Genomic DNA, 25,247 nt, shown 5'->3' with positions numbered 1-25,247 from the left:
TGCACGCCTCATGGGGAACCAAGGAGCCAAACAAAGGAATGCACTTTATGCCGTTCCAGCCCATGTGCCCCCACCTCCCAGTGAGTCTGTATCCATGGCTAATGAGAGAGGGATCCGAGTCTAATCCACAGTGGGTGTGGAAATGTTCTCTTCCTACCAATCTGTCTACCACCTACCAATGTTAGCACTGGATTTAGAGTGAAGAGCAGCTGGAATCAAACCTGCCAACTCGAAAACATTCAAACATCCAGGAGAGCCCACTGAGCAACCACACACCTGCTTCAGCAAAAGGGCTCAGATGAAATGAACTGGCGCAGAGTGGAACCACTCACAGCCAGTTTAGGAATCATTCGGTTACAGAAAGGATGGCCGAAACCATCAACACAATGGGGCAAAGCCCACTCCAGAGGAGGAGACCCTGAGTAAGTGGATCAAGGACTGAAGACACTCCCACGGCTACGGGACTGGAGCAAGAAGAAAAACCAATGGCAGAAACCAAGAAGACAGTAAACTATCTGAGAAACAGGAGGACAGAGCTCCCCATATTCAGTTACCAAATCTATTCCCTCATTTGGCCCAAATCTTTATTAAATTTCCCCTGCCCCGCCACCCCTAGTCCTCAGTTGTCCACCCCTAATGCCTTGTCCACCTAAACTACGTCAGTAACCTCCTCGCCATCTGATCGCCACTCTACCAACACAGCAAATTATCTAAGCTCCACATTTGGTCATGACATCACTACAAAATCCTATAGACTTGTGTCTCAAACTGAGGCATGCTGTGGAGGTTCATGGGTGGACATAAAAATGACATCTTTCTGGAGTGTCAATTTTCTACAAAGGAAAGTGATTTTTAATCTATTCAACATAAAACTTGGGAAGAGTTTTATGCTTGCAGTGAGCTACTTTTGATGTGCTCTCAGATTTCTCCTGGGCAAGCTCCTGTCCTCAGGGGCACTTCAGTGGAAAACTTGGGAGGCACTGGCCAAAGTACGTTGGACTTGTGTTTCTCTAGAGCAAGGGTCCCCAAACTACGGCCCGCGGGCCACGTGTGGCCCCCTGAGGCCATTTATCCAGCCCCTGCCGCCGCACTTCCGGAAGGGGCACTTCTTTCATTGGTGGTCAGTGAGAGGAGCATAGTTCCCATTGAAATACTGGTCATGCCTGACCTGTGGTGGCGCAGTGGATAAAGCGTCGACCTGGAAATGCTGAGGTCACCGGTTCGAAACCCTGGGCTTGCCTGGTCAAGGCACATATGGGAGTAGATGCTTCCAGCTTCTCCCCCCCGTCTCTCTCTCTCTCTCTCTCTCTCTCTCTCTCTCTCTCTCTCTTCTCTCCCTCTCTCTCTCCTCTCTAAAATGAATAAATAAAATTAAAAAAAAAAGAAAGAAATACTGGTCAGTTTGTTGATTTAAATTTACTTGTTCTTTATTTTAAATATTGTATTTGTTCCCGTTTTGTTTTTTTACTTTAAAATATATGCAGTGTGCATAGGGATTTGTTCATAGTTGTTTTTTTATGATCCGGCCCTCCAATGGTCTGAGGGACAGTGAACTGGCCCCCTGTGTAAAAAGTTTGGGGACCCCTGCTCTAGAGTAAAACAGGGAGCCAATGACAGAAAAACTGAGGAGGTACAAAGAGAAAAAGTCCCAATATCAACTCAAGTCATCTAATCGTCTCCCAAATTGGTCTCTGACGTAAGCACATGGGTAGCCTGGGTCTGAAGACCGGCTTTACCACATCCTGGTCACATGACTTGGGGCAAAGTAATTAGCTACTTCATGACTTGTTTTTTTCTCCATTTGTAAAATGAAAATAACAATATACTCAAAGGACTGCTGTAAGAATTAAACATGAGTCCTGGCCGGTTGGCTCAGCGGTAGAGCGTCGACCCAGCATGTGTAAGTCCTGGGTTTGATTCCCAACCAGGGCACACAGGAGAAGCGCCCAACTGCTTCTCCACCCCTCCCCCTATCCTTTCTATCCCTCTCTTCCCCTCCCGAAGCCAAGGCTCCACTGGAGCAAAGTTGGCCCGGGCACTGAGGATGGCTCCATGGCCTCTGCCTCAGGCGCTACAATGGCTCTGGCTACAGTGGAGCAACGCCCAAGAGGGGCCGAGAATCGTCCCCTGGTGGGCATGCTGGGTGAATCCAGGTCAGGCGCATGTGGAGTCTGTCTGTCTGCCTCCACCCCCTTCTCACTTCAGAAAAATACCAAAAAAAAAAAATTAAACATGAATATTTATGCACACTGCCTGGCACATAGTAAGGGATCAATGAATGGCAGCTATTATCTGTAAACTCCAGCCTCTCCCAACCTGTTAGAGCATTCCAAAGCTTTTTTTAAGCCCAAAATTATTCTCAGAAAAATGCCTACTTTGATAAGCAGTCTTGCTATACTATTCATAGTTTGTTGATAAGGCAATTTAAGTTCCATGTGCAAAAATAGGAGAAAATTTCCCAGTTCTAGACTCATCTGGAGATTAGAAACATCAAAAACAACAGAAGCCATGTCAAAACCACTTGTTACTTTATTAAGTGTTAAGACACTGAAATAAAAACTGTGTTGATTTTGGTGACCAGCTGAAGAGTATGTGCAGCAGTGATGAAGAAAGTACTTGACCGAGGAGATCCCGCTCTAATACACACTAGAGAAAGAGTGCCAGCTGTGTTAGAAAGAACCCCACTGCTGAGCATCAGCATCTGTTCACCAGTCCCCAGGAGGGCTTTCACAAATGTGCACAGATGTTTACACAGCTTTTTTTGACTTGGTACTAAGTACAATGTATTCAGCAATCATTCAAATTATGAGAAGGAATTCAGGGAGGGAGGAGCAGCAACTTAAATAAACAGGTCTGGCCTGAAAATCAGGGTGAAAGTCTCTCCCTTTTTCTCTCACCCTAATTCCAGCTGACTTGCCCTCCCCACAATCAGTTTCACATACTACTTCCTTTTTTTCCCAAGAATGCTTTATTTTCTATCGTCCATTTCTCAATATTATGAATTCTTTTAACATTATCAATTTTAAAGAGGGGGAAATGCTGTAATAACTATAACTTTTATCATTCAACCTGCCAAATGCCAGTAACAAATATATAAAATGGTCAACTTGTCACCTATTTTATTACACACTATAAGCACCCTGAAGGCAAGGACACCCTATGTATTCTCAAATCTGCCCTCAATACAATACAAGCTACATAAATGGATAATTATAGGCATAATTACCTTTATGATAAACATATCATGCCAGACTCAAGAAAAATCTTTTTTTTTATTTCAATTTCTTAAATAGCCCAAATTTCTACCATGATCTTTTTTTTCTATGAATTATGATAAATGGACTTTTCTTTTAACAGTTTCCTTTTGGTTTACTAGTAAAACCCATGAAATGCAGAATCTGGCGACCTCGCTAGGCAGCACGTTGCTTTCACTGGCCTGCGTGACCCCCAGCGCCCCTGGTGCACCTGGCTACCAGCACCCCCAGGTGGTGGTCCAGTTTTGAACAAGTTGGCTATAGCAGACAGGTTCTGGCTCCAGCCTAAAAACTCATGGGCTGAACCAGAGGACTGAGATGGCCTGGTCTGCACCACCCCCACCCCCACCCCGGACACACTGGCTCCCCTGCTCCTGAGCTGGTGGCTGGGTATGCGGGATCAGGCCAGCAGCCCGGTGAAACCCGGCTTCACACTGGCAAAACATTTCCCCATGGAATGATGGAGATCCGAGGAGCCTCAGAGGGCTGTGCTGGCCATACAGCATGGCCCCACGCTGGAGCAGACCCAATGCTGGTTCTAGAGACGCTGGGAGCAGGACCAGCCCTACATAACCAAGAAGTTCTGTGAGGCCAGCGAGAGGCTGGTTTCTATCTGTGCTCCCTCTCTGGTGGCCTCTCAGCCCACCACCAGTGGAGGCCAGCAGTGTGCTGGGACAGTTACCCAACCAGCCCCACCAGCCACCTCTGTACTGTTGGTACCGCCTCAAACTGAGTTTCCACATCTCCCTGCAGGCCACATTGCTGTTGGACATCAGAAACAAGGATTTCAAGGACAGATGGTGTACCGCCTTGTGACCAGTGCCTTCTCCTGCGCGTACCTGCTGCGCACTGGCTCCCTGGGGCTGCGCTGCACAACTCCCAGCCTGCCTGCTGGAGGCCTGCACAACGTCCCACTGTGCACACCAGCAGCGAGTGTGCAGCTCTTCATCGTGCCCTCCTTGGCCTTCTCCCCTCGCCCGGTGCTCTTCCCAGCAGACCCTCTAGATCACACACCAGGAGGCCATCCGTCACCAGTTGGAACCCCTTCTTTGCCCAGTACTTCTTCAACTTGCTTCGGGTGCTGCTGCACGTGTGCTGGCCTTACCTCATCCTCTGCATGGCCCACAGCTTCACGAAGAAAGGCCAGATGGAGAAGGACATTTGCAGTGACGTGGAAGAGCTAGGTTTGAGCAAGGGGAGGTGGCCCAAGAGCTCTGAGGCTGAAGACTGGGGCTGCTCAGGGGCCCAGGGTGGCCACCACTGATGGCCCTCAGAGCTGGGCAGCTAGCTGGCTGGTCAATGCACAAATGTCACCACATAGTTGGCAAAGGACTGGTAGTGAGGGGCTGCCCCAGTGCCCTGGATTAGTGAGGCAGCTGGACTGGCAGCCCATGCGTCAGCTCCCCCAGGGTGAGGAGGAGGGCAGACGGTCTGTCTCCAGCTCCTTCCTTCTGCACACCCTCCCTCCTTCCCTCAGGCCACTGCACAGAGCTGGAGGGTGGGCGGCAGCAGGTACTACAGCCCACCAGAGCCACCATCAGACTGCAGCCTGGGGAAAGTGAAGAGCTCAGTGAAAGGGGTCCAACAGAACTTGAATGAAACAACAACAACAAAAAACACATGGAGATATCAATTTAATTTATTCATCCTCAACAGACTTGTCCTCTAGTCTCATAATGTTGAAAACTGATTTTTTAAAAATCAAACATTTATGGCCTGGCTGGATGGCTCGGATGGTTAGAGCAGTGGTCCCCAACCTTTTTTGGGCCACGGACCAGTTTAATGTCAGAAAATATTTTCACGGACCAGCCTTTAGTGTGCGGATAAATGGATCACGTGACCAAGACAAGCATCAAGAGTGAGTCTTAGATGGATGTAACAGACGGAATCTGGTCATTTTTAAAAAATAAAACATCATTCAGACTTAAATATAAATAAAACGGAAATAATGTAAGTTATTTATTCTTTCTCTGCAGACTGGTACCAAATGGCCCAAGGACCAGTATCAGTCCATGGCCCGGGGGTTGGGGACCACTGGGTTACAGCACCATTCCATTGCGCAAAGATTGTCCTCTGGTCAGGGCACATACAGGAACAGAATGATGTTTCTGTCTGTCTCTCTCTCTCTCCCTTCCTTTCTCTCTAAAATTAATAAATACATTAAAAAATAATCAAACCTTTAGCCCTGCCCAGTTAGCGCAGACAGTTAGAGCGTCCTCCTGAAATACCAAGGTTGCAGGTTCAATTCCTGGTCAGAGCATACACAGGAAAATACCAATGAATGAACACACAAATAACAATTGAATGTTTCTCTATCTCTCTCTTTCTCTCTCTGTCTCTCTCTCTCTCTCTGTCAAGTGACTCCAGCTAGAGGTACACTTCACCACCTATGAAGCAGCTTTACCAAAAAGGAGAAACAATCCAATCAAGATCTGATTACTACTTACAGGAAATAAAAGAGCAGAGCATGTCAAACCATGTATTAAATAAATAAAAAGCATCACAATAGGTTACCACTGTAAGGTTGGTGGATAATGAGGGATGGTCACGTGGGGAACCGAGGCCGCAAACTTTGGCTAGAAACACCCACAACCAAGTGCGCCAAAAGAAACTTCCTAGGAGTCCTTGGGAAAAAAGCGACTGACTGTCAGCCAGTGAGATTTCTCTACGTCATATTAGCGAGACTTCCCTAGAGGACCCCTTTAAATTTACCCACGCGGTCTCTCCATGTGCGATTTTCCTGACCTCCATCTCCCAGGCCAGTGAATCTTGTCGAGAAATGCTCTGTACTGAATAAAGCCTTTACTATTCTACACTTGGTGGCTACGCCCCTTCCTTCCTTCTCTGCGGAGAAAAATACCTAACATTTTGGTGCCGAAAACCGGGAGGAGTTAGAAGTCTGCAAGGACCGCTCCTCTCCCCTTCCCTCCGAGAAAGAACCAGGACCTCCGACCTTCCACCCACTTCGGCGCACGGTGTGGTAAGTTCCCCACCTCCAGCCTCCCCCCCACCTCAGTTCTTTTCTCCGAGAATCCCTGTCCGAAACCGCAGCTGCGCCAGGGACTTCTTTTCTGTCTGAGTGTGTGTGCTTGCGGAGACGTCCAGAGCACATCCACTTTACCTTTTCCATCAGATTTAGGACGCTAATACTCAAATCTGACCCCTCCGAGAACTGAGGGTGACCATGGGGGCAAAGGGATCCAAATCTGACTCTAAAACTACCCCCGGGGTGCCTAATCCGGAATCTCTCAAACATTGATCGTTCCCTAAAAAAGAAGAAACTAATCTTCTTCTGTAGCGTAGCCTGGCCACAATACCCACTGGATAACCAGACCAGGTGGCCTCAGGAAGGGACTTTCGATTTTAAGATCCTTACTGATTTACAGAACTATTGCCAGGAGGCTGGAAAGTGGTCAGGAATCCCTTATATTCAGGGGTTTTGGCATCTGTGTTCTCGTCCTAAACTCTGTGCCGGTTGTTCTACAATGCAGGTCCTCTTGGCCAGAGAAACCTCAGCTAAACCCTCCGCTCCAGATCTCTCCTCCTTTGCCGACTACCCTGAGGAACTCTCTTCCCCTCCTGCAAGACTCCCTCGGCTCCCTCGGTCGGACCTTCCCCCTCTTCGCTAGATCCTGCTTCCCCACCTGCAAATGCTGCTCTCTCTCTCTTTCTCCTCTCCAGTCAGCGCTCACACCGGATCTCACTCCAGGTCACAAGAGGAAGCCAACCTCCTATGCCCTCTCCGCGAGGTGGCCGGAGCAGGAGTTGTTCGGGTTCATGGGCCTTTCTCCCTCTCTGATCTGCAATCGAAAAGCGCTTGGGCTCTTACTCTTCTAATCCTACCAACTATACCAAGGAATTCCAGTATCTCACTCAGGCATATGACCTCACTTGGCATGATCTCTGTGTTATCATGTCTTCTACCCTTACCCCCGATGAACGGGACTGAATTCGGATGGTGGCACGAGCTCATGCAGATAAGGTCCATGCCTCAAACCCTCAAATGCCAGTGAACCCAGAGGCGGTCCCTGACACGGACCCCAACTGGAATTACCAGACAGAACAAACAGGTAGGAGACAACGAGACCAAATGATTGAATGTCTTGTGGCTGGCATGCAGGATGCAGCACAAAAGGTAGTTAACTATGACAAGTTAAGGGAAATTACTCAGGGACCTGAGGAAAATCCAGCTCTCTTCTTAAATCGCCTCACTGACACTATGGTCCTCCACACTCGTTTAGACCCCACCTCCAATGTCGGGCCACTGTATTAGCCACTCACTTTATTTCCCAATTGGCCTGGACATTCAGAGGAAACTTAAAAAGGCAGAACAGGGCCCCCAGACCTCTATCCGAGACCTGATGAACATGGCATTTAAGGTTTTTAACAGTCGAGAGGAACAGGCCGAGGCTGAACGCCAGGCCCGCATGCAGCAGAAAGTATCACTCTAAACCCAGGCTCTTGTGGCAGCCCTGAGGCCAGAGCAACAGGGGCAAAGCACAGAGGGTGCTCGACCTAGGTCCGGGCCGCCAAGAGGATCCCCACCAGGAGCTTGCTTTAAGTGTGGCAAGGAGGGTCATTGGTCCCGGCAGTGCCCCTGCCCGAGGCCGCCCACTAAGCCCTGCCCTGACTGCAAGCAGCCCGGTCACTGGCAGAGCGATTGTCCCCTTTTGGCAGCAGGCTCATCCTCGACGTCTCTACGTTGAGGACAGGCCGCTCAGCTGGGAGGCCAAGCCAGCCAGGCGGGGCCATCATTTGAATTCCTAGGCCTCGCAGACGACTGATGCGGCCCGGACTCGGAGACCCTCATTGCTCTCTCTGAGCCATGAGTGATGCTACAGGTAGCGGGTAAGTCCATATCATTTCTTGTGGACACGGGGGCTACTTTCTCTGTATTGCCTTCATACTCTGGACTTCTAGTTCCCTCACAGGTCTCGGTTATGGGAGTGGGTGGGACCCTTTCTTCTCTTCGCACACCACCTCTGACATGCAGTTTGGACGGAATTCCCTTTTCACACTCGTTCTTAGTCATGCCATTGTGCCCTGTACCCCGTCTGGGTCGAGACATTCTACACAGTCTCGGAGCCACTATCCAGCTAACAGCATCTTCCCACTTACTCCTACCACTCCTGACTAAAGACTCTCCCACTACCACAGATCTCCCTAACCCGGTCACACATCCTATTCTACCAGATGTTGTCAACCCTCAGGTCTGGGACACTTCTACTCCTGTGGTAGCAACCCACCACCCACTTGTACACATCCGCTTAAAGAATCCCTCCCAATTTCCATCTAGGCCCCAATTCCCTATTTCAGCAAGTCACCGCCAGGGCCTTAAACCAATAATTACCCGCCTCTTAAACCAAGGCTTACTCATCCCCACAGACTCTCCCTGCAACACCCCCATCCTTCCTGTTTGAAAACCTTCAGGAGCCTATCGCCTCGTACAAGACTTATGCCTAATCAACGAGGCAGTAGTTCCCCTCCATCCAGTAGTCCCTAATCCTTACACATTACTGTCACACATTCCATCAGACACCACTCACTTCACGGTCCTAGACCTCAAGGATGCCTTCTTTACCATTCCTCTACACCCTGACTCTTACTTTCTGTTTGCCTTTACTTGGACTGATCCGGACACTAATGTAGCCCAGCAGCTTACGTGGACCGTCCTGCCCCAGGGGTTCAGAGACAGCCCACACCAGACTGGACAGGCGCTGGCTCGGGATCTAGCTGCATGTGATCTCGAGACTAGTATTCTCTTACAATATGTAGATGACCTACTTCTCTGTAGTCCCTTCCTGTCTGCCTCAAGAAGACACACAACTACCCTTCTTAACTTTCTTGCCATGAAGGGATATCGTGTCTCCCTACTAAGGCTCAACTTCACTCTCAGTCTGTAGTCTATCTGGGCATTGCCTTGACTCCCACCACCCGAGGTCTCACCCTAGATCGAACTCAGACCATCCGCAGTCTCCAACCACCTACCACTGCTGATCTGATTCTTTCTTTCCTTGGTCTGATAGACTTCTTTAGACACTGGAGTCCCAATTTTGCTCTCTTAGCCAAACCCCTCTACGAGGCTGCAAAAGAGACTCCCACGGGACCTCTCACATCCCCCAACACCGTCAAAAGGGCTTTCTGTACCCTTCGAGATGCCCTCATCTCCTCTCTCCCTCTCGCTTTACCCAACTCCAGATGCCCCTTCCATCTTTTCACTGATGAAAAGCACGTTAATGCTGTTGGTGTGTTAACTCAACCTGTGGGGCCTACATACCGCCCCGTGGCATATCTCTCTAAACAATTAGACACCACCATAGAAGGCTGGCAGCCCTGCCTCCGGGCACTGGGCACAGCAACTGAACTCACCCAGGAGGCTACTAAGCTCACCCTTACAGGCTCACTGACCTCCTTTCACACAAATCTCTTTCTCTGTTAAGTCCTTCCCGCCTACAAGAGTTTCACCTCCTGTTCATCGAAAACCCTTCAGTCACTCTTTTGCCCTCTGCCCGACTCAACCCAGCCACTCTACTGCCAGCTCCAGCGACACTTCCGGAACCCACCCACTCTTGTACGGAACTAATAGATTTCCTCAACAGGCCTCGAGATGGATTATCAGATTCTCCTTTAAAAGACCCAGATCTAATACTCTTTGTAGATGGGAGCTCTGTACAGGGACCTGATGGGCAGCCTACACGGTGGCCACCACCTCCTCCACCCTAGAAGCTCAACAGCTGCCAGAGGACACCACCTCCCAGAAAACAGAGCTGATTGCCCTCACGCGGGCACTCACTCTGGCCCAGGGAAAACGCGAAACTATATATACTAACTATAAATATGCCTTTCTTATCACCCACAGCCACTCTGCCCTCTGGAAGGAAAGGGGCTTCCTCACTACCAAGGGCTCCCCCATAATCAATGCTACCCTCATTTCTAAACTTTTGCAGGCATTACAGCTTCCCGCTGAGGTGGTTGTGGTACATTGTAGGGGCCATCAAACCTCTCAGGACCCAGTGGCCTTGGGAAATGCTCGGGCCAACACGGCGGCTCGAAACCTCACCCTGGGAACCCCCCCCTCCTCTCATGTTTCTCTCCACCTCCTTGAAACCTTCCTACACTCCTGAGGAAGAACAGACCCTCCTCAGAAAGGGTGGAGACGTGTGCAACCAGGGATGGATATTTCTCGGAGATAGGATTGCCTTACCAAAAGGACAAGCTGAAACTCTTCTGATATCCACTGTTCCTTACACATAGGGCCAAAAGCTCTCTATCGGTTCTTACAACCACTCTTTTTCTTCCCAGGCCTCCAGCAGACTATCGAAAAGGTACACGCAGCACGTGCTGCCTGTTCCAAAGCCTCCACACAAGGGGGACTCCGCCCCCGCTTCCCCACTCATCAGCTGAGGGGGCACGTGCCAGGCCAGGACTGGCAAATTGACTTCACTCATATTCCCCCTCACAAAAAACTCCGTTATCTCTTAACTTTTGTTGACACCTTTTCTGGGTGGATAGAAGCCTTTCCCACCTCTCGAGAGACAGCAGACACCGTTGCCTCCATTCTCGTTAAAAACATCATCCCGCGGTTTGGACTGCCGACTACCATCCAGTCAGACAACGGTCCAAGGCAGGGGTCCAGCCTTCACTGCCCAAATAGTCCAGCAGGTTGCCACCTCTCTCAACATCACCTGGAAGCTCCACATACCCTATGACCTTCAATCATCGGGTAAGGTGGAAAGGGCCCATGGCATCCTGAAGAGTCAGCTAACTAAACTCTCCATTGAGACCAGGCTCTCCTGGCCAAACCTCCTTCCCCTGGCACTCACCAGAATCAGGGCAACCCTGCGAAACCCCGCAGGACTCAGCCCCTTTGAGCTGGTTTACAGTAGATCGTTCCTAATCAATCACAGCTTACCTGTCAACCCCCCTCCTCCTGCCACGTACCTCCCCTTTCTGTCTTTACTTCACCATCTTCTCAGGGAACACGCGGACCGGACCCTTCCTCCCATAGGGGGTCCAGATGAAACACACCCAGCGGTCCCCCTCCAACCAGGAGACAGCGTTCTTCTAAGGGAGCTCCAACCCGGCTCCCTACAGCCCAGGTGGACGGGACCCCATACAGTAATACTGACTACTCCTACTGCAGCCAAGCTCCTCGGGCAAACACCTTGGTACCATGTCTCTCACCTCAAACTTGCTCCCATACGGAACTGCTGGGAGTCAGAACCACTGGGCCTTACTTGTCTGCAGCTCACCAAAAAATGGGCCATGCAGACCCTCCTGTTGCTCCTGTCCCTCCCACCAGGAACCTGCCACCAGAGTGAGCTGAAGCAGGGAGCAATGCTGTTCAGTAAGACTGGCCTGATGAAAGAAGCTTCAATCTGAACTGTCTGCAAGAAAAATTAAGCAAAAATCTCACCTCTTACAACCTGCTTAACTCCTAATAGCAGCCACCTATTCTTACCTGGGCTGCCCCTATCCTACCTAAATCTTCTTCTAATTATCAGCATATAACTCATATTTACCTCTCTTTTTTAAAAAAATTCTTACAGAACCACACCAGCGAAGTTTCTCAACTCATGGCCAAACGAATGTTCCTCCTGACACCCCTCAAAACCACCACCTTCCGATCTCCCCCTCCCCACGACGCCCCTATTCAGCAGGAAGTAGCCAGACGAATAAGCGGCGCCCCTTATTAACACAAAAAGATCGGAATGTAAGGTTGGTGGATAATGAGGGATGGTCACGAGGGGAACCGAGGCCCGCAAACTTTGGCTAGGACCGCCCACAACCAAGCGCGCCAAAAGAAACTTCCTAGGAGTCCTTGGGAAAAAAGCGACTGTCAGCCAGGGAGACTTCTCTACGTCATATTAGCCCGACTCCCCTAGAAGACCCTTTTAAATTTACCCACGTGGTCTCTCCATGTGCGATTTTCCTGACCTCCATTTTCCAGGCCAGTGAATCTCGTCCAAGAAACGCTCTGTACTGAATAAAGCCTTTACTATTCCACACTTGGTGGCTACGCCCCTTCCTTCCTTCTCAGCAGGGAAAAATACCTTACAACCACCTATTATAATTCTCCTTAATTATGATGATGCTACCAAATATTTCTTAAGAAATGTACAGATAAGCTGTCATGATTATCTTTATCTTAAAAGATGAGGAAAGTCAAGTATTAGCATGTTTATGGGTGTATTTACTGTGTTTGGACAGCAAAATTAACAGCTTTAAACAGGTCCGGAGTTGCTAATCTCAGAAATATTTTCTTTCCTAGTATTACTAAACTTTCCTTCACTTGGAAAAATATAGCAGAGCAGAGCCAAGAAGTAGCAAGTCCCTGATTCTAAGAAGACAGGTTTAGGAATAAGTAAGTGAAGAAACTGGATCTGGTTCAGCAACCTCAGGGGAGACAGATGAGTGTGAGCCAGCCCTCAACAGCACTGGCAAGAGATACTGTAAGCCAGTTCTCAATATGATCCATGAAACCTAGGCTCCTCAAGAACCTTTCAGGACACCCACGACATCAAAATTACTTTTACAATCATACTGAAAGGTTATTTGTGATTTTCACTGTACTAACATTTGACTGATGCTATATAAACAAGGGTGTGTAAAGTGCCTGACTACCTTTCCAGGTAGATATACTTCAATACATTTTTTAAATTCATAGTTTAGGATGCATAACAATTCCCATTTTGTTTTTCCAAACATATGATGGCTTTCAACTAACCAGAGTCATTACACACAACTCACTTTGGAAGAGCGTGACAAAAATAATTCAAACTTTTTAATTTAATAACCTACTTGTTGGGCAGATAAGTTAATTTATGCTCACCTCATTAAAGATGGCCGCTGCCCATGTGGGGTGGCTGACTGCCTTCTTGCTTGGGAAGGGGCATGGTTATGCTAATATGTATTGGGGGAGGGACTTTAACTGCAAAAAGTTTTAAAACGAGGAGCTAGGAGGCCATGTTAGGGAGAGAAACCATGTTCTTGGAGAGAGGAAGAGCCTGTGTGGTAGCAGGGCTGGGAGGCCCAGTGGAGGAAGTAGCCAAAATGGTGGACTGGTGAAGGAGAAGCCAGTTCATGGAGGAGAAGGAGATGGGGAACAGAGGTGACCCTGGTGAGATGGAAGCCTTTGTTTCTAGGAAAACTCGGATGAGTCAGTGGTTTTGGGAGCCTTGAATGGAAAGGGAAGTGTTTTCCCGCTGTATGTTTTTACTCACTTGCTGAGTAAATGGACCACTAGTTTTTGGCTCTGTTGATTCTTTACTGTCTGTCCGAATCAAATGCGAACCTGTGTTGGCCAGGTAGCTGGGATGGTGGCCGTGGCTACTGCCCCTACACCAATATGCTACACAACTATAACTGTGTACCATCTATAATAGCTACCTTACCAAAACCAAGAAGAGAAGTCTATGCTTACTTGTTAAGTTTTCAAAACTAATGAAGTCATAATAAAAAAACAAAATAAACTACAATTTAGAAAATAAAATCTCCCAATTAAAGGAGAAATTAAAGTAGAATTCCCTTTAAGGTATTTAAGTGATCAAGAGGCCACTATCTCTGCTACTCTTCAACATATCATTACAAATCTAGACAAATGAAATAGGGCAAGGAAATACAAAAGACAGTAATAAGAACTGGGAGAAAAAGACAAATAGTTATTATTTAAAATGAAATAATTGTCTTCATAAAACATCCAAAAGAAAAAGTAGCCATTAATACTGTAAGAGTTCAAGAAGACCAAAAGTATTAAATATAGAAAAATTATCTAATTTATAGCTACACATATGCTGTATATTACATGCTATATATAGGGTCATATACTGTACACCAATAGATTCCCCTATAGTGAGGTGAGAATACAGCAGTAGAAAGAAAAACTGAGATACTTAGAAATTAAGGCACAAGACTATTGGGAAAAATTGATACCTGGTTTTAACCATGGATATCAGTATCATAAGAGGAGGTTTTTTTATTTAAAAAAAAAAAAAGACAATGGCTGGGTTTTACTCCATAGAATTACTGTTCAGTTCATCTAGAGCAGTATTTTTTAGCCTCTGGTCCATGGTGCTGGCCTGCAAAAGAGTTAACCACCACTTAGGCCTGACCTGGTGGTAGTGCAGTAGATAGTGTCGACCTAGGACACTAAGTACTCCAGTTCGAAACCCTGAGGTGGCCAGGGTGGTGAGCATGGGATCACAGATATGACCACATGGTCGCTGGCTTGAGCCCAAGGTTGCTGGTTTGAGCAAGGGGTTGCTGACTAGGCTGGAGCCCCGTAATCAAGGTACATGTGAGAAAGCAATCAATGAACTAAAGTGACACAAAACTATAAGCTGATGTTCTCATCTCTCTCCCTGTCTGTCTCTTTCTCTTTCTTTCTGATAGATACGTGAATTCCAAACTGCCCTCTTGATGTTCTGCTTATCTGCCAGACCTCACCCTTACTGGACTATCGCCCCTGAGACAGAGGAATTCCAGAAAGCTGATCAACCTGCCCCAAGGAGCATTCCAGAAAGCTGAAATCCTAAAACCGTAAAAGGGAACATACCAGAACTTCTGCCTCAGTATCCCCTCAGGCTCTCCCAAACACTGTATAACTCACCCCTAGTCTGTAATCGGTGGGTGCCGGTGCCCTTCTCCCCGAGAAGTGCCCGGCAGGGTTCCTTTCTTCCTTTCAATAAAGCCTGTTACTCTGGTCTTTCGGACTCCCATGGATTCTATCACTTTCTCTTTGTAAAAAAAAAAAAAAAGGTTAACCACTCCAATGCTGCAGAAAGATTATAGACCACCAGTCCACAAGTGTAAAAAGAATGGAAACCACTGATATAGAGAATATGGGCAAATGATTTTAAAAAGCTACTGTTGGGCAAACCAATGTGTTTCATATATGGTGGGTTTGCTTGCTTGTATTGCCTAATTGGAGCATTGGCAAGTGGCATCACCCTGTGTGTAGTCTGTGGAAGGCTGTGGGCTGCTTGCCCTCAAGGCGGCAGATTGCAAATCCCGATTGTCTTCCTGCTTGGGAGGGGCCATTGTTTGCTAACACTTGCTGGAGAAGGATTTTTTTCCCCCTTGCCTGTTTTGCTAGGGAGTTCAGAATGAGAGGGAGTGTTGAGGGGCCTGGGAGCCTGAGATTTCAGCCCAGCCTGTTTGGCTGGGGAGTGCTGAGACCGGCGGGGTCCTGAGATGGGAGGAAAGGGAGGAGTCTTCTCTGCCTGTTTGCTAGTCCATCACTAAGAGATTTTAATAAAGGAATGGCCCACCATTTTCTGGTTCCAGAGTTTTTTTACTGTCTGTCCGAATCCAGTGAGAACCTGCATGGACACAGCAACGCAATGGACACTGGCCTTACAGGTACCTACTTAATTCTAATGTAAAGCCAGCATTATAAACCACCAGCTTATGTATTTTTTAAAAAGACCACACTTCTAGATCCAAGATCTGCAGGTAAGTTTTAGTAATGAAAAAAGAAAACAAAAACCACTGAAAGAGTTCAAACAGGAAGAGACAGACTGTAGTAACGTATCTTTGTTAACTAAGAACAAAGAAATATTTCCTAAACAAGACCTGCAAGGTGAAAAGATACAGATGAATCTAACTAAAACCAAACTAAAGATTCTGTTCCATAAGTGGTTTCAAAGAAAAATTTGACAGGTAAAAAACTAAGATATTTGCACCACTTAAAACCCAACAAAGCTAACATGTGGAAAACTCACACACACAAAAAAAACCTCCTGTAAATTATGGTAGGAAAGAAGAGAGAAGGATAAGAAAATCTAAAACAAGAAGCAAAGAACATAGAAATGTCAATTCACAAAAAGAGAAACCCATACAGCTAGCAAACATATGACAGGCTACTCAACTGCATTAGTAATCAGAGAACTGCAAGTAAGAAGAGTAACACCACTCCATCTGTTGCATCAGACTGGAAAAAACAATAAGGTCAGAAAATATCAAGTACCAGCAAGAATGTGTGGCTAACAGTTGGTGAGAATGTGAAGTAGCACAGCTATTCAGGATAATCTTCCAGTACTTGAGGAAATTGTGTCAATGCCTGAGAGTAGGTCCTGTGAAGGGAAACGGAAGCATGAATGGGCATAAGAGATGAAGGGCAAAGATACAATAAAATGACAGGCTTTTCATGTACCAATAATGGGCCATGAACTTGTTAGCAAAATCAAGGGGTTCACCATTTGGGGCATGTTATTCAAGAACAAGCTGCGGCTGTTGCAAGGTAGTTTTATTTTATTTGCAGCAGGTAAGAGACAAGGGGATTCGTATCCAAAGCCCTGTCTCTCTGAAGGGAGGCTTAGTCATTGCTTAGATACACACACTATTTGGTCGTTTACATGTTGACTTCTTCTCTGCAGTTGGCTACATATTTGGATTGAGTTCCTTTCAAGCTCATCCTATTTAAATCAGGTCTGCAAAATGGTGGTGTTTTTTGTTTGTTTGTATTTTTCTGAAGTGAGAAGTGGGGAGACAGAGAGACAGACTCCCACATGCGCTGGACCGGGATCCACCCAGCATGCTCACTAGGGGGCAATGCTCTGCCCATCTGGGGCATTGCTCCGCTGCAACTGGAGCCATTTTAGTGCCTGAGGCGAGGGCCATGGAGCCATACTCAGCACCAGGGCCAACTTTGCTCCAATGAAGCCTTGGCTGTGGGAGGGGAAGAGAGAGGTAAAGAGAAAGGAGAAGGGAAAGGGTGGAGAAGCAGATGGGTGCTTCTTCTGTGTGCCCTTTCCAGGAATTGAACCCAGGACTTCCACATGCCAGGCTGACCACTGAGCCAACCAGCCAGGGCTAGGTCTGCAAAATATTGTATTACATTTTAACATTTAGTGATAACTTTTACAAAGAATGGCCCAGACTTAAGACCCTTGTTTTATCTAACAGACTGAGCATGAACTCAAGTGTACACACCTGATGTGGGGGCAGGGAGGCACAGGAGGGTAAGAGTTACTACCTCCTATATGCCTTCATTGAACCAGTGTATCAGGTACTGTGCTGTATTGGGGACACAGTAGCCAAGATCAGGCCTTTGCCCACAGAGTTTACATTCTAGTAAAAAACAAAAACAAAAAGTAAACAAAGTTATGATAAGAGTGTGATAGCTGCTATGACAGATATAAAATGAGTGACTGGGACAGGGAGTCATGGGAAGGGAGTACAACTTTTCAGAGGATTGCCAAGAAGAAGTGGCCTCTCAGATGGGCAGAAAGAAAAGTAACCAGGCACTCAGCAAGCTGGGCAAAGACATCTCCAAGAACTGCATTCACGGTCATCCAATACAAGTCACCGTACCAAAGGTGTGTTCTGAGGATGACTTTCAGGGGTTTCCTATAACTGAACTCCCAGGAACAGCATGTAAAAGTGCTGTCACAGAAAGTGTGGACCACAATTACTGTGAGAATCCAACATATTTTGACCAAAGAATTAAACTATTTGGGGGGGGGGGGGGCTAGGGGGGATCACTATGCATGTGAATAGTCAGTCTCTAAAAGATGTTTCTGGAAAAGTACTAAGATCCTCAAACTTTCAATCCATTTGTTAAGTGGAAACTGAGCGCCCAGGTGTCCTTCCCACAGCACAGTGCGAGGACATGAGGATAAATTAGTTTCGAGGTGCCACCTCCCTTTGTAAGAATCACAACCCTATCCGTATCATACACGCTTTGATTTTCATGATTGAAAACCAACATTTCTTGGATGCTGGCAACCTGCCAGCCAGTGTTCTACAAGCTTTTACACACATTTGTGTTCATTTAATACTCCCACCAATGTAATATTACAGTATTTCCACTTTAGAAATGAGAAAATAGAGGTAAAACATTTGCCAGAATCAAAAGTTTCGTGGCAGACTAGGGATTGAAATCCACATATTTCAAACTTCAAAGCCTGTGTTCTTTACCACTACAATCACATTGCCCCTGGAATCTCAGTGGTTTTCAAAGTGTGGTTGCTGGACCAGCAGCATTACTGTTCCCTTGGAATTTATTAAAAAGGCAAAATCTCAACACCCATCCCCAAACCTACTGAATCAGAAACTTAACTTTTTTTTTTTTTTTTTTTTTGTGGTTTGGGACACTTGGTGCCTGATGGTGCTGTTCTTTTTTTTTTTTTTTTTTTTTTTTTTTAATGGGATGACATCAATAAATCAGGATACATATATTCAAAGATAACAAGTCCAGGTTATCTTGTCGTTCAATTATGTTGCATACCCACCACCCAAAGTCAGATTGTCCTCTGTCACCTTCTATCTTGTTTTCTTTGTGCCCCTCCCCACCCCCTATCCCTCTCCCATTCCCCCCTCCCCCCCCATAACCACCACACTCTTATCAATGTCTCTTAGTTTCACTATTATGTCCCACCTACGTATGGAATAATACAGTTCCTGTTTTTTTCTGATTTACTTATTTCGCTTCGTATCATATTATCAAGATCCCACCATTTTGCTGTAAATGATCCGATGTCATCATTTCTTATGGCTGAGCAGTATTCCATAGTGTATATGTGCCACATCTTCTTTATCCAGTCATCTATTGACGGGCTTTTGGGTTGTTTCCATGTCCTGGCCACTGTGAACAATGCTGCAATAAACATGGGGCTGCATGTGTCTTTACGTATCAATGAGAAACTTAACTTTTAAAGTGCCCTCCAAGCGACCCAGAGGCATGGCGAAGTCTGAAAACCATTGGTCTCAAGTTTTCATTTTCAACTTAACTGTATGCATGTGAGAGGATTACCATTTTGAAAATTCCAAAATGTAAAATTTTGATCCTATTTAAAATGCTTTAAACATGTCAAAATAATATTAATTCATTTCCTCATTGCCAACATTACAGCAACTCCTCCCCTAAATCTGACAAAACTCATCTGTACCCTGATCAGATCATTCAAAAAATGAAGGGTCGCTGATGGGTCTCACCAAGACCTGAGCTAAATTCAAAACATAAAAAGAGCACAGAGATCCAGAATCTCCAGAAGTTAAATAATAGCCATATTAGGAAGAAGAAAAAAAAATCTATTTTGAGTATCAGCAGAAGCCTGATAATCGTGGTCCATAGTTCCATAATCCTTTCTATCCCTGGTTCAACTCTAAACGTTTGCATCACTTCAACAAACTTCCCACTGTCAAAAAAAAAAAAAAAAAAAGAAAGAAAAAAATGCTCAAATATTTCTCAAGATTCAGATTGCTTTCAGTAAACATACAGAGGAACTATCTTTCAAAGAGCATGTTTTTATCATGAGTAAAGCACCAACTGCTTTTATCACACGCACCAGAGCAGAAAGTGTAAAGCTGCCCCCACCCCTTACCTACACCAGCGCTTTACAGCAGCCTACCTGACCTTCTCTTTTCAAAGCAGTATTTAGATCAAGTTCCTCCATAACTCAAGGTCTCAATCTGGTGCAGAAGTCTATGTATATTCACGTTTGCCTATTTCTAATAAAGCCTTTTTTAGGGAGAAGACAGTATCAGAAGTAAGAATATCCAAACATCTACCAGAATTAAAACCTACCAAGTACCAAAATACTCCTTTAAACTAGTCACTTGTATACTCAAGTCATTTTATAAAGTTCAGTATTTTACTTTTTTATTTTAATTAAAAACAAATTTGAAGATTGGATAGGTAACTAGCCCAAGTCTGGACTGCGGAGAGCTATAAACCTGAGTCAAAATGCTGACTAGCTTGATTCAAGTTGACAAGGGTGCAGAAAGCACTGGAAGCCCACACTGAGGCAAGCTTTTCACCTGCTTGGCTACTTATAACCACTCACCTGGGCAGGCTCACACTCACCCAGGCCTGCGGGGAACTACCCTCCTAGAAGAAATGGCTCCTACTTATTCCCCCTCCCAGTCACCACCAAGTTCCCTGATGAACTCAGTTGGTTCCAAGAAAATATTTGCCAAAGCTCTCCTCCCCAGAGTTCAGTGGAACTGAAACAAACACACCAACCCTTAAAGACCTTCTCGTTTACATTCTCCTGCCTTTTAAAAGTTCAGCTGCTTTCTACAAAATATCTCACAAAGTAGTCATCCCTCATCTATCCTTCTTCTCCACAAACATTACAATTTCTCTACCTAAAACAGATACTGCTTTTATTAAAACTTGGTATTCTCATCTCCCTTCTCTAACAACCTCACCAAGCTATCCTCAGAACAAACAAGCTTGATAAACAGCTCATACTGTCAGCAGGGTTCGTAAGTGAAGCAGGGTGATAATCATGCTCTCCTAAAAGATTAAAAAGATGTAAATGAACATTCAAGAAGAAAAAATTTCACATTCTTGATAAAGAACAATAAATCCACACTCTGGTCTGGATTCCTGACCACAAGGAGAACCAGAAAGCTTTTCAATAGAAATTGCTTCTAAAATTACTAACAATTTCCTTCACTTGAAATTAAGCTGTCATTTCCTTCTATCCCAATATCCTAATTTAATAAAACTGACTTTAAAAACTGATTGCCCCGGCCAGGGCACACAGGAGAAGCGCCCATTTGCTTCTCCACCCCTCCACCACGCTTTCCTCTCTGTCTCTCTCTTCCCCTCCTGCAGCCAAGGCTCCATTGGAGCAAAAATGGCCCCGGGCGCTGGGGATGGCTCTGTAGCCTCTGCCTCAGGGGCTAGAGTGGCTCTGGTCACAACATGGCGACGCCCAGGATGGGCAGAGCATCGCCCCCTGGTGGGCAGAGCATCGCACCTGGTGGGCGTGCCGGGTGGATCCCGGTCGGGCGCATGCGGGAGTCTGTCTGACTGTCTCTCCCCGTTTCCAGCTTCAGAAAAATGAAAAAAAAAAACAAAACTGATTGCAATTCTCTCAATTACAATTGCGACAGAAACAATTGTAGCACATTAGTACCTTTGTTAGTAAAATGCACTAAGAAAAAAAAATCTGACTTAAATCTCCAATAAACAGCACCCAGTGCTGTAATGTAATTTTTTTTTTTAAAAAAAGGACATAGATCCTACATTAAGAACACAAGCAACTACATTATAAACAGCCTGAATTGCCTTCCATTTTCCCACATTCTAAGCTGTACCATCAGAAGACAGGACTCTTCTGTACGAATTAACACATTATACAGGTGTCTTTCTTTTTTTGTTTTTTGTTTTTTTTCTTTCTTTCTGAGGTTGGAAAGGGGGAGGCAATCAGACAGACTCCCGCATGTGCCCGACGGGGATCCACCCGGCACGCCCACCAGGGGGCGATGCTCTGCCCATCTTGGGGCATCACTCTGCAGCAATCAGAGCCATTCCAGCGCCTGAGGCAGAGTCCACAGAGCCATCCTCAGCGCCCCGGCCAACTTTGCTCCAATGGAGCCTTGGCTGCGGGAGGAGAAGAGAGAGACAGAGAGGAAGGAGAGGGGAAGGGGTGGAGAAGCAGATGGGCGCCTCTCCTGTGTGCCCTGGCAGGAAATCGAACCCGGGACTCCCGCACGCCAGGCCAACGCTCTACCACTGAGCCAACCGGCCAGGGCTATACAGGTTTCTTTATGGAAATTTTTCCTTGGGTGCCTAGAAATTTTAATACAACAGGAGAGGAAAAATTAAGTAAAGACATCAATGCAAAAACAAATAAACAAAATCAGAGCTACATCACAGGTCTTGTGTAAGGGATGCTTTATATCCTACACAAATAAGTCTCCTCAAAACATATGTTACATGCAACTGATGCATTTACCATGAAAACAAAGGGTTACTTCACAATTAGAATGGTTGCACTAATTCATAAGACATTTCCATGTTCTTGATGACTAATACCTTTAACATAATCTAACAATGCTCTAGTTCCCCAAGCCTTGACATCATTCCAGAAATCCCTTTCATCTAACCCTGCTCTCCATTAACACCTACACTCCCTTCCTTGAGTTCATCTAAGGAAGAAATTATTTTTACATTTTCAACCTTTACACCAAATTTATGGCAAAATTTTTCCAAAATAAACTCATAAGTCATAACCAAAATGCTTTATACTTCATTTTTATTTGCCCTATGCATGTTATTTTAATTCAAATTAAATAACACTTAAGTCCACTGATGCAAACGTAAGTAAGGCTTTCTAATTGGCAACATCTCTCAAAGTGTATAATAAAGGTTTTCACACAGCACCACTCAGTTCTATTTGTTTTGTTTTGCCTGTGTAAAAAAAATTACCTTTTTAGTAGTGTGATTCAAACTATCTCAGCAACCTTAAAATTAAAAAAAAACCAAACAGACAATATTTATTTACTCAGAAATAACCAGCTCCATCTCTGACTCATATGTATATGATGAATTCCTTATGCAAAAGCTTGCTTGAAGGTAGGGATCTTGCCGGGTCCTGGATTGACTCTATTACAGGTACAAAATCGAGTAGGAGTCAAGTAACCTGTGATAGAACTTCTTTCATCTCTAGGGCATTCAGTTTATGTATCTATAAAATGGGCATGATAAATACCACCTGCCTGCCAGAAGGGCAGGAGGATACTAACACTGATGCCATGCTCTGAGCTTCTCCATTAAAAGCTCTAAACGGAAATACTAGTGTGTAGGAGAGAGCGCCTGGAAGGGGAGAACACTGCTCCAAGAGTCCTCACTATGCCATTACTGCTAAAATTCGGTGACCTTCACCATTTCTCTAGTGAACAAATAGTGAAAGGAAAAGGTAATAGCAATTCAGAGTGCGTCTTTATAACTAAATCAAATTATATAGTTAAGCGGCTGGGACTTACGTGCAAGGTACTACCGCATGAGTAGCAGGTGCAACCCTAGAACCTAAAACCCAGAAATCGTTTTTAAAGAGGCTTTAAAAAAATTCGAAAGCTGTTTTAAAATTTTTTAGAAAAAAGAAGAATCTTCTTCTCACCCGAAAAAGAAGAAACGAGATCCCACCCCCACAATCCTTTCAACCTTGCACAGGCAACTATCATCAGCATCCCCCCCCCCACCCCTCGTTGCTATCGCGCCGCTCCCCACTTCAGCCCAGACTAAGGTGAGTCACCCTGCTGGGTCTACTTGTCACTGAGAAAAAGCCCTCAAACAAGTTCACGTTAAAGGCTGCTTTTAACTTTAAGTAAGCACTGTTAATGTGTAAATCTCACTGCAAAGAACCTGTATCCAGAAAATGTGTAATTAACATTGCCCAAGAAGACACACCTTTATCAAAAAAAAAAAAAAAAAAAAAGCCACTCAGCTATCGCCGCTATCAGTGGGTCCTTTTCCCTTGGGTGCCTGACTCTGACTCAACTCTGCGGTTTCCCTCCACCTGCACGTCCTCCGGCACTTCGTTGGGCCCAGCCGCCTCGCCCCGAGTCCAGCAAGGTTCCTAAGGGGTCCGGACCGCAGCCGCCAGGACCCCACGCCCTCCGGTCCCCTCCTCCGGCCCCGCCTCCACCTCTCCGCAAGGTGCGGCGGCCGCAGGCTCCCGGGCCCAGGCGCCTGGAGGCGCGCGGGAGGCTCGGGGTGACTCGTCCGGGCCGCTGCCAGCGGGAGCAGCAAGGGGAGCAGGTCCCCCCTGCCCGCCCCGCGCCCGGCCCCGCGCCCGAGCTCCAGTCGGCACTGCAGCCCCGGCACCTCCTTACTTGCTCTGAGGTGCCGCGGGAGGCGTGCTCTCTCGGGCCCGCAGCCGCGGGCTTGGAAGCAAGGAGACTGACAGCAACAGAAGCCGCTGCAAAGGACAATCAGGTGCCAGCGCGCGCAGAACGTACGAGCCCCACTGGGAGCCGGGTCCCCACCTCCAGCCCAAAGAGTAACCAACTCAACCCCCTTCCTTGGTGGGGCGGGACCACGGCGGAGGGGGCGGGGCGAGGCCGAGGCCGCATCCTCCTCTGGGCGTGAACGCCTGTATTAGGCGCCTGCTGATTGGCTTCAATAGGGGTAGGCGTCTCAGATTTGAAGACAACTCCGCCAGAAGAGCTCTCTGATTGGTGGGTAGGAGAAAACAAAGCAGAGGCCTCATTGGTGACAGTTCTGCAGCTCCTCTCCCTTACTTTCAATCATCAGAAGTCCTGCCTCTATTCGCTTATTTCCCAGGAGGCTGCAGAACTGGCTGCAGAGTGGGTTTCAGTTAATGGACTAGCAGCCTACCTGCAAAGAACCCCGGATGCCTAGGTTCCTTTGTCAGATGCGAGCTTCTTAATTCTACTGCAATTCTTTTTTTTTTTTTTTCCTACTGCGATTCTTTGATTTGTGCATGACCTTGGTGAATAACGTCTAATCTTTAACATCAATTGGATTTTTAAAAATATTTTATTAATTTTTACCGGGGTGGGGAGAGCGGCAAGTATCAACTCATAGTTGCTTCACTTTAGTTGTTCATTGCTTGCTTGTTGCTTCTCATGTGTGCCTTGACTGGGCAAGCCCAGGGTTTTGAACTGGAGACTTTAGTGTTCCATATTGACACTCTATCCACTGTGCCACCACAGGCCAGGCCATCAGTTTTTTTTCTCTGTATCTGTGAGTTTATTTTTGTTCTGTTTACTTATTTTGTTTATTAGATTTCACATATAAATGAAATTATATAGCCCTTGTAGTACTCTGTCTGAATTTTTTTACATAGCATGATACTCTAGATCCTATTCATATTGACCCAAATGATACAACTTCATTCACTTGGATTTTGAGAAGTCTCCTGGATGTTTTTTAAATGCAGTGTAAGAGTCAGAGGGAAATTGTCATATGCAAAGAAAAGATATAAAATGTTTTTACCATTGTGATGTGGAACTTTATTACCTTCCTGTGTTCCATATTAAACATGTATCACTTTTATAATTAGGAAATTTTTTTAAAACTAGAAAATGAGTAAGGTGCAGAGAATGGTAAATGCAAACTTTGGAGGATAACCAGGCAAGTAATTCCTCCACAATAGAAGAAAATACAGTAAGATATGCAACAACTGAGGGCCATCAAAAATTAATAGGTATTGATACCAGCCCTATTCAGCTCTCTTAAATAACTTTACAAATATGACTGAGGGCCCCATGCTCTTTCGTGAGTAACATCAT

The 25,247-nt window shown here is 46.1% G+C and overlaps 1 protein-coding gene and 1 pseudogene across 3 annotated transcripts in view; one reads left to right on the top strand and one right to left on the bottom strand.

Annotated features, from left to right (window-relative positions):
- The window catches only part of LOC136306550 (ceramide synthase 4 pseudogene), a 30,664-nt pseudogene extending 26,146 nt beyond the window's left edge, over positions 1 to 4,518 (top strand).
- MPP7 (MAGUK p55 scaffold protein 7) overlaps positions 1 to 24,015 on the bottom strand; it is a 283,309-nt gene extending 259,294 nt beyond the window's left edge. Inside the window, exon 1 of one of the 3 annotated variants that reach the window (XM_066280418.1) lies at positions 23,826 to 24,015. The gene's annotated coding sequence lies outside the window, so the exon portion shown is untranslated. The remainder of the gene's footprint in view (positions 1 to 23,825) is intronic. The other 2 variants (XM_066280420.1, XM_066280419.1) reach the window with 2 other exon arrangements.
- Between the last annotated feature and the right edge of the window lie 1,232 nt (positions 24,016 to 25,247).

This window comes from Saccopteryx bilineata, chromosome 5 (genome assembly GCF_036850765.1).
Source record: "Saccopteryx bilineata isolate mSacBil1 chromosome 5, mSacBil1_pri_phased_curated, whole genome shotgun sequence".
In the NCBI taxonomy this organism is placed as follows: domain Eukaryota; kingdom Metazoa; phylum Chordata; class Mammalia; order Chiroptera; family Emballonuridae; genus Saccopteryx; species Saccopteryx bilineata.
The sequence above is the reverse complement of the archived record's forward strand: the minus strand, read 5'-3'. Positions and strand labels throughout refer to the sequence as shown.